At 42.7% G+C, this 9,707-nt stretch overlaps 1 protein-coding gene and 1 long non-coding RNA gene across 11 annotated transcripts in view; one reads left to right on the top strand and one right to left on the bottom strand.

Moving 5' to 3' along the window:
* Positions 1–9,707, bottom strand: part of LOC106869286 (uncharacterized) — a 278,508-nt gene that overhangs the window by 26,178 nt on the left and 242,623 nt on the right. Inside the window, exon 3 of the transcript XR_016237491.1 lies at positions 5,820–6,049. The gene's annotated coding sequence lies outside the window, so the exon portion shown is untranslated. The remainder of the gene's footprint in view (positions 1–5,819; positions 6,050–9,707) is intronic.
* LOC128250221 (uncharacterized) overlaps positions 4,479–9,707 on the top strand; it is a 38,107-nt gene continuing 32,878 nt past the window's right edge. For 8 of the 10 annotated variants that reach the window (XR_016237498.1, XR_016237495.1, XR_016237499.1 and 5 more), the window contains exon 1: positions 4,479–4,614. This is a non-coding gene — a long non-coding RNA (uncharacterized LOC128250221). The remainder of the gene's footprint in view (positions 4,615–9,707) is intronic. The other 2 variants (XR_016237503.1, XR_016237504.1) reach the window with 1 other exon arrangement.

The raw sequence follows: 9,707 nt of genomic DNA, 5'->3' as shown, positions 1-9,707 counted from the left end.
AAAAGATAAAGGTGGGTACAAGCTGTTTTAATTGGTTCTAGAATGAGCTCATTGATACCTCGGTCCTTATTGTCATCAAGATAAAAGGAAATGTTGACCTTGGCGTAAATTTCAATTCAGAACATGAAAGGAAGTAACTCAAACACAAGGCATTTCATCTGATGCTCTGCCGATCATATTAATTCATTAAAAAGTTTTAAGAACTTTCTTTTATTTGAAAATTAAAAAAAAAAAATGTGAATTTCTTTTCCACACATAAACACATACTCACACACATTCAGTACGATTATGTGGTGCGATGGAGGAAGAGGACAACAAGAAGCAAAAGGACAGAATGAAGCGTTGGACCTTACCTTGCCGACCGCAGCGGGGTACACGATCGCTCCTAATCAGAACACGTCTTTCTCGTAACGTCGCTGTTTGCTCACTGGCCCCACGTGCTAGCCTTCGACCGCGTGTCGCCGACTTCCGATCTGACCCTTCCGGTTTGGCCCTTCCGGTCTGGCTTCACCTCTGTTTGCTTCACCCCTCTCCACCTCAACACATAGCTCGTCACAGCCCATAATACCACACGTCCCCCTGATCTATAGATCATTCAACCGGCTCTCCCACTCACTCCTCGCTCCCGAACTACCTTAATTGGTTTCATAATCAGCCAACCAGGGAGGAGGGTACCGCTCCCTCTGTGGTCGCTGTGCGACCCCGGGACTGGCCTGAGTTCCTGGCGCGCTGCCTTCATCATCTTGCCTACTGCTGCTGTCTTCATTATCCTGCCCACTGCAGCTGGTTCCATCCTCTGAAGCACTGACAATCTTCCGCACATCCAAAACATAGCGTGGCATACCATCGACTGAGACGTTGTTCTTCGAATTGATGGAGGTTATAGTTCCTTTCCCCCATTGTGATGTGCACCGTGCATTTGGGGGTTTTACCCAAACTTCTTCCCCGATCTGCACGAAGGCGTGCTCTTCTTCTCCCCGGAGTCGCATTGATGCAATACACGGGTGCCTCCACTCGTACCTGAATATTGCCCTGTGTGGCACCGACTCCTCAGCCTGTCCTGACCTGGGTGACATATTGTACCAAAATACGGCCTCGATTGGCGAAATGCGACCCCTCTCTGCCATGGTCTTGATGGTACGATGATGCCTTTCCACCACTCCATTTCCACTTGGCCGGTATGCCGCCCTGAAGAAGCGGCTGACCTGCCACCTGTCAAGCATTTCTTTCAGCACCTCCGAGCGAAATGCAGTGCCATTATCCAGCAGCAGCTCATCCACGGGCCCTCGTTCCAGAAATATCCCATTTAACACTCCTGCGATTTCCTCTGCAGTCCCCGTCTTCATCTCCCTCCATATGGCCATCCGCCCCCGTCCCCTGCCGGTAGTGTGTTACGTCCACTGCCAGTCGTTTCCAGTTGTGGGCCACTGGAATACTTCCCGCCTCATGTACGCCCGGAGCAGGGTCAATAGACTGGCACCTGTCACAGCTGCTAACCACTCTCTGCACGCTCCGCCTCGTTACCTTGGAGTCAACTTTCCTGGCGAGGAACAACGTCCTGTCCACTCCCATGTGATGCATGGTATGCAGTCTCCTCAACTCCGAGTCACTCAGACAGCATACTGCAGCCACAGCCCGCTCCGCATCCTCTGGCACTTGCAACCAAGCTCGCTTTACCCTGGTTAGGACGTCTGCCCTGTTCTTTTCGGAAGGTACAAAGATTACGCTCAGCTCCAGATCGAACTCAGCGGTTAGCTCCCGCAATATTCCCAATCGGCGCTTTACCAGCATCTCCGCAGCCCCTTTGGTTCGCACCCTCCGCTCATCGGTGAGGACTGTCGTCACCCAACCAAGCACAGTGGCCGAATCGGTTCTAATCTCGATGGTGCACAGCCCCCACTTCAAGGCCAGGTTCACCCCCTTCAGCACGGCATCCAACTCCGCCACATTGATATGGTTTCAGTCATCCATCTTCCTGAGCCAGGCTGCATCTTCCACCACGGTGCCTCCCATTTCCAAGACGACCCCTATTGCGATGCTACTGGCGTCACACCAAACGATCCCACTCGTTGATTTGGGAACATACCAACTGCCCCTCACTGGATCCTCTGCTCTCACTCTGACCAAGACTTCCTGCATCATGTCGGTCGTTTTCTCCCCAACTCTGTCATTCCACTTTGCTCCTTCGGCTCGTCTCTTGATGAAGCTACATGCTGTCCGAAGCCATCCTGCAACCGGGTAATGTCCCACCAGCTTCCCGCACACCGAGAACAGTTCCCGCCTACTCACGCTGGTGCCCAGTTCAGGGATCTCGTTTCCTCTCCGGAACACCAGCTCGCCCGATCTGTCTTTTTGTAGCTTCAGCCCCAACGCAGCTCCCCCCACCATCGACTCAGGCGGCTTCGCAATCAGCCCGAACCTCTCCATGTGTCTCACTACCTCGGTGGCTGGCACTACAGTCTCGTCAACCAAAATGTCGTCGATGTAGGAACTGGTGGCCTTCCTTATCCTCTCCTCTTTCCCTAGGACGGATTTGAGCACCATCGCCATAATTTTCGGAGTGGAATTCAGCCCGAAACCCAGCCTGGTTAAACAGTACGTCCGGCCCTTGTACCGCACCAGCTGGTATCGCCACAGTTTGTCATTCACATGGAGCTGCAAATATGCCGACTTCAAGTCGACGATCGTCGCTGCCTTGGTCGACTGTCTCCACACACGTAACGTCTCACCGCAAACGTCCGTTGCCTCGCCTCCCGTGTGGCACGATATATGGTCGTTCAGCTCCCTAAAGTCCAGCACCGGTCTGACTTTTCCTTTCGTCGGCTGCACCACCGCCATCAGAGGCAGCACTCCACTCATCACCTCCTCTTTCCACGGGACAAAGACTCCTTCCTTGATCCATCTCTCTACCTCCTCGTCGAACTCGACGTCGGCGTGACCTTTCAATGTATGCTGGTAACAGCTCACCCTGTTCTTTAGCAGTGGGGGCTCGTCCTTCCATCGCCACTCTATCGTCCACCTCCGACCATCAAACGCCGCCTGAAAATCTTTGTCTTCGATGGTGTAAGCGGCGCTGTCCTCGACGGGGCTCTGCTCTCCCTGGCGGTCCCGACTCACGGCGCACGATGCCCCCACGCTTCCGAACGTGACTTCATCTCCTGCAATCCTAACGCCACCAAGACGGTTGATGGCGTCCATCCCCAACACCACGTCAATCTCATCCACCAAGTGGCCAACTACAATTGCTTGCAGCGTTAGCTTTACTCCCTGCACCTCAATCTGCACGTCAGTAATGCCTTCACAGCGTACCTCTCTTCCGTCGACTGCCCTCACACTGCTTTCTCCACTCCACGTCTCTACCACTCCCGGAGTCATCAGGGTCGTTGTACAGCCCGTGTCCACAAGGGCACGCGACATCTTCCCATCCACTAGCACATCAACAACGGGTAGAAAATTTTGCGCCGTTAATGATCTGAAAGGGAGACCGTTTCCCTGCAGGCATATATGCCCCGTTTCACGACAACGGTAGCAGATGACCTCAGGCTTAGGTAACTTACAGTCTCGCACCATGTGCGGGCCCTGACACCGGAAACACTGACCTTTGAACGGACGCGCACGTTCCTTGTTCGACCCCTCTCCGCCACTCCTTGGCCGGCCACCTTTTGCTGTCGCCGCTGCTACCAGCGGTGACGACCTACGACAGGAAACTAACATACGAGCTCTCGATATTATATCCGCCATGGTACTCACGTCCGGCAGTTTCTGCAATTCGACCGACAGGTGGTCAGGAAACCCAGTCACAAACGCCAACTTTACCGTTTGATCCAGCGATTCTCCCTCGTACCCCGCCAGTCTAGCCAACCTCCTAAGTTCGTTGAGTTTCAATTTCATATGGACTCGATTAACATGTCGTGGAGACGCCCTGCCGTTCTTCGTTTTATTGTGAATCCCAACGAAATACTTATAGATCAGCAATTAATCAATGAAAGGCATACAATTATGACAATGGCTCGATTTTTTGTCAGATTCAGCGACTTGTACTGCAAGTCGTAGATTGTTGAAGAATTCTTACATGTGCCCAAGGCGAAGCTCTATTCAGAATAAGATTAACCTTTTTTTCTCGCTTCTTACTCGCTGTTCTTAATGTGTACCATTTATAGTTATGAAATGTTTTATTTAAATGAACTTTCTGGATCACTATGATTTTACGAACGTCAAATAAGAAATCACCGACCGTGAAGTTAAAATGTTCACCGTGCAACCGTTTGCGTGGTACTATGAACCAGTGTCTTGTATCATATCTTAAGATTGACCAATGCCTTGGGAGTGAAAATTGGTAGACAGAAACTGGGAATAACTTCACATATATGGTACTACTAAAGAAGAGTGGTACTCAACGCGCATACGCGCCAGCTAGTCGTGAGTGGTCGATCCTACAACAAGTGCTCGTGCGCGCATGCAAATGAATACATGTGCATACAGGTAGAATGTCACAGGAGAGGTGGGGTTTTGGCGGATGGGACAGACATGGTGGAATCCTATCTTGACGAATTTCTTTGGCGAGAACAATATGGAAGAACTGGAAATGATTGTTTTGAAAACATTCTGAAGCAGGTAGTGTGTCCATTTGTTTTATTTATTTATTTATGTTGTTTAGAAAAAAAAATTTAATTAAAAAAAAATTATTTACTTTGTTTAAAAAAAAATTGTTTTACAAAAAAAAAAAAAATTGTTTTACAAAAAAAAAAAAAGGTATTTTTGATACATATTCAGCCATTTCAGCCGTAAAAGAGTGCCAAGCATTTTGTTCAGTGCACTTATGATTCTGACAGCTCACTGGCTAGAGCAGGGGTCTTCAAACTGTGGTCCGCAAGGACAAGACAGGGGGTCCGTGGACAGCAAATACTTTTTATGGGCAATTTGATTTTATATATGTTTTTTAATCAAAATCTTTTAATTGACAATAAACCTATTTTGTTAAATACTGTTAAATGAATAAACGTAAAAATATATGTTATTTTAAGCAAATATTTATGTATAAATTTCATAAGCGTTTATAAGGGGGTCTCTAAGGTAAAGCCTGAAATATAAAGGGGTCCGCAAGTCAAAAAGTTTGAAAACCCCTGGGCTAGAGTACAAAAGAATATAGTGGTTAAGAGAAGGCGGCGGGCTAGCAGAGACGTTAGCACGCCGGGCAAAATGCTTAGTAGTATTTCAAACGCCTAATCCTTTAAATGTGGCTCTTTTTCTCCATAAATTGGTGCAACAAATTATTTACAAGTTAGAAGGGTGAGAGCTTTCACTGAGGCCAGTTTGCAGACCCTGCCGTCCAGAGGAGAATTGATATATAATGGAGCCCATGCGACCAATGTTAATCCAAATAAATTATCAAAACAATGGATGAACAACAACTGACAAATTGTAATGTTTCTTGCACTAATTCACTGTACCACTTTACGGAGGAATAAAGTCCCAATGTTATTTTAAAGATGGTTTCTTTTATTACTTATACAAGTGAACAAAATGCTTAGCGGTATTTTGCCTGTCACTATGCTCTGAGTTCAAATTCCACCAAGGTCGACATTGTCTTTCATCCTTTCGCGGTCGATAATTAAATGACAGTGAAACACTGGGGCCGATGTAATCGACGAGTCACCTCCCACCAAATTTCAGACTGTGTGCATTTAGTAGAAAGTATTATTTATTACCATTGATACAGCAGTGAGATGGCAGAATTGTTACAGCACCAGAGGGAATGCTTAGCAGCATTTCTTCTGGCTTTATGTTATGAGTTAAAGTGCCACTGGGGTCAACTTTACCTTTCATCCCGTCGAGCACTGGGTTTAAAGTAATCAACTTACTCCTTCCCCCAAAATTGCTGGCCCTGTGTTGAAACCGAAGTAATTACATAAAAACTGTTGTGTTCGCTTTTCATTTATTTCTGGAAGTGCGAGTATTTTCGTCACACCACTGTGACCTGGTTGCTGACACATTTCCAATACAGCCTTGTTGTGGATTTGTGTCTGTCATAAGATCCCAGTTGCACGACCTGGAAGGAAATAAGTGTTAATTAAATCTTATGTTTTTTTTTTCTTAGTGTTTTTAATTAACTAAAATCGTTCTTTCACGACGAAGCTAAATACAGAATACATATGAAGAGTTAGCACAGAACCTACATTTATTGCACTCTCTTTTTGTTACCAACAGAAAGGACAGGTGTTACCTTTTTGCTAAATATTTCAGATTTCGACAAAATACATTGATGTTTATACTGACAAAATTTTAAATCAGTTTTTAAATGTACAAGAAACGAAATACTTATAACATGTAAAATGGCCGCTGAGAAAAAAAGTATGAAACATAAGTATGTGGGCGAGCTTTCTTATCAAACGATAATGTGATTATATAAACGATTTATTTTACTTTTATATTGTAAGGTCACAAAAGACTAGAGTTTTACAGCCACAACGGAACAAAGCTAATTATACGGAATAAGGTCTTGTCTCTTATTCTAGTTTTATCACAGCGACATATTTTTGTATGACACCGGTTTTAATAAATAAACATTTCTCAATGTTTTCCTGTAATTATTAAAACATCTTTGCTAAACACAAGCGAAAATATTATAAAATAATGATTTCAAAATAGAATAAAAACTGAAATAGGCTATATGAACGTGAATGGTAATATGTCTCAGTACTATTTATATATTATCTAAAAGATTTATATATCTCATACAATACGCTTTAAAACATTCACTGCAGTGTTTCTATTTTCTCAATTTTTAACCTATTTTCCGAAGTTGGCACACTCAGGTCGTATATATTGATGTATGAAACCCCCTTGATAATTTTCTTTTCGGAGTTTATTTTCGTCGTGCCAATAATATGAGGTGGCGTGCGCTGAGGGTAGAGGTGATGTCAAAACCAGCTCTTGTTTGGCGATCAGGTTGCAATTTGCGTGTGATTGTAAGACTGTTCACTTTCGTTTGGATAGATAATACTAGAGACGAAATATTGTAAACATCACACAACACACAATCTCGTTCCATCTTCTTCAAACGTAACTGTCCCACCGTCCATCATTTTAAAGCGCTCTGACCATGTCCGTCCTGTTCACTTTCGTTTGGATAGATAATACTAGAGGGGAAATATTGTAAACATCACACAACACACAATCTCGTCTTCCTATTCCTATAAATCTGAGATATTGCGTCCGTGTAAAAAAAATTATAAAAAAAAAAAATAAGAGAGTAGAGGAAATATATAGTAAATAATCACACATTTATACATGTAGATACACATATGTGCATATATTTGTAAAGTGGAAGTAGCAGGAAATTAGAACTCAATACTTCGGTATATATGCTTTTAATTGACAGAAATGTGACTCAAGAGCCGTGTGTTTCGTGCGTTACACGAGAGTGAAAGAAAGAAAGAGAAAGAGAATGCAGGAGGGGAGAAAAAGATTTAAGAGGAAATAACCCGTAATTTTGGCTCCGAAATAGAAATTTCAAAATTAGAAATATAACGTCTGATTTCTTTGCACATGCGTGGATTCGTACATATGTGTGAATAACAAGGTGCACGCGGACGTGCTGCAATATGTATTCTTTAAAGGTGCTCGTTCCATCTTCTTGAAGCGTAACTGTCGCACTGTCCATCATTTTAAAGCGTTCTGACCATGCCCGTCCTGTCACATTTTAAAAATCGTTGCGACCATGATCATCCACGCACGCACAAAAGAATCAAACCTGTTTATTTCTAATATAGAAGTTTCAATTTGTTGTGAATTCAGCGTAGCAGCATCTCTCGCTTTCTCTCTCTGTCTCATATATATATATATTTTTTGTTTTATTTATGCGCCCTTTTAAAGCCTAGCCAGGCTCATGGGCCCGGTTTCTATGGCGTATGTGTCCCTTCTCCCAGCTGGACAGGACGCCAGTCCATCGCAATATATATATATATATATATGATGCTCTATATCAATAATATCTACATTAATGTGCATATGTGGAAGATGAGGCTCTGTGTTTGTGTGTGAACGTGGTAATTCTAGGGGTAAATTGTGCCGATCAATAATTCGTAATAATACAAACGGTGCAGGGTCAGAAAAGGTAAAACCGCTGGATTTAAAAACCTTTCAGTGTTAATTCTAAATTCAAATACCGCGGTGTTGACTGCTTTCAATTGTCTCATAACAACCAATGTCGTTTAGTCCCAGGTTATTATCGATCGAGCGATTGATTTTGTCCCGAAAATTCCAGTTACAAACATCTTATATTTTAATTATCCTATCCTAGGGCTACAATATCCACCTTGTCCTTCCTTTAAGTTATATTTTTTAAAGACGCTAGTATGTGATTAGGTTACTATTTCCAGCAGATCATATGGGCGAGGAGCATCCAAGTCGGCTTATCGACTCCTACCAGTAATGTCCTAGGGTCGATTCAATTGACTATATCTCACCCCTTTCATTTTGTATCTTTGTTCAAATGTAAGAAATAAAATTTCGTACTAGTTCTATAATTAAATATATCAAAATCATCGATATAAAACAACAATGACTACTAAAAATATAATTAGATCTTTTTTAAAAATTAAATAAAATTAGATTTTCATTGGAAAATTTCACAATAAATATTAAATAGAAATTATATATTTCCTGACGAATTTTGCTGACAGTAATTGAATTAGAAGAGAGTAGGTAGATTTCCAGGTATCTTCACACACTTCGTGAAGAAATGACACTTAATAAAAATTGGATTGATTAGTCTTGGCTTTCACTTCAATTTCAGTTTGCATATTATCTTGTAACGTAGAATCCATAATAGCTTCGCTTTATACTCCATCTCTCAATGTGTGTGGGTGAAGGTGTATGCGTATATACATACATATATGCATAAACATATATACATGCCTATGCACGTACTTAATACGCGTATGTAACCCACCCTCTCTCTTTCTATATATATATGTGTGTGTGTGTGTGTGTGTGTGTGTATAGATACACATGTATATACATGGATATATCCTCATCATCATCATCGTTTAACGTCCGTTTTCCATGCTAGCTTGGGTTGGACGATTTGACTGAGGACTGGTGAAACCAGAAGGCTACACCAGATTCCAATCTGATTTGGCAGAGTTTCTACATCTGGATGCCCTTCCTAACGCCAACCACTCCGAGAGTGTAGTGGGTGCTTTTACGTGCCGCTGGCACGATATATATATAAATATAACTATATAGTTATGTGTGTGTGTATACATGTATAAGTAGACATAGATATAGGGATAGATAGATAGATAGACAGATGTGGGTGGGTATGTTTGTATGAATGTATGTGAGTGTGCACATGTATTTACAAAACAGCTTTTCTTTCAGAGACTATAGAAAACAAAATTTTGCCCTAGTTTTATACTATTTATCAAGTTCATTTTTCCTTTCGATATCCATATAACTTCCTTGTAGTTTATTTTGAATTGTAAAATACTTAAATGCATCATCCAATGTTTCTAGAGTGTCTCATCCTCATCTTCAGGAATGATGCTGGTAAGCCTTACTATTTCGTTATAATAGACAAGACCAGTGTGACTGGTGTAGACTTCTTGGACTTACTGCTGGTTCTGAATTTGGCTGTTACTACGGAAAACATATTCATTTAATGCAAAAAAAAAAAAATTACATAATAGAAAATATCATAAAAG

Source organism: Octopus bimaculoides, chromosome 20 (assembly GCF_046866305.1).
Source record: "Octopus bimaculoides isolate indiv1 chromosome 20, ASM4686630v1, whole genome shotgun sequence".
NCBI classification, from domain to species: Eukaryota; Metazoa; Mollusca; class Cephalopoda; order Octopoda; family Octopodidae; genus Octopus; species Octopus bimaculoides.
Note: the sequence above shows the minus strand (reverse complement) of the source record. Positions and strands in the feature narration are given on the sequence as shown.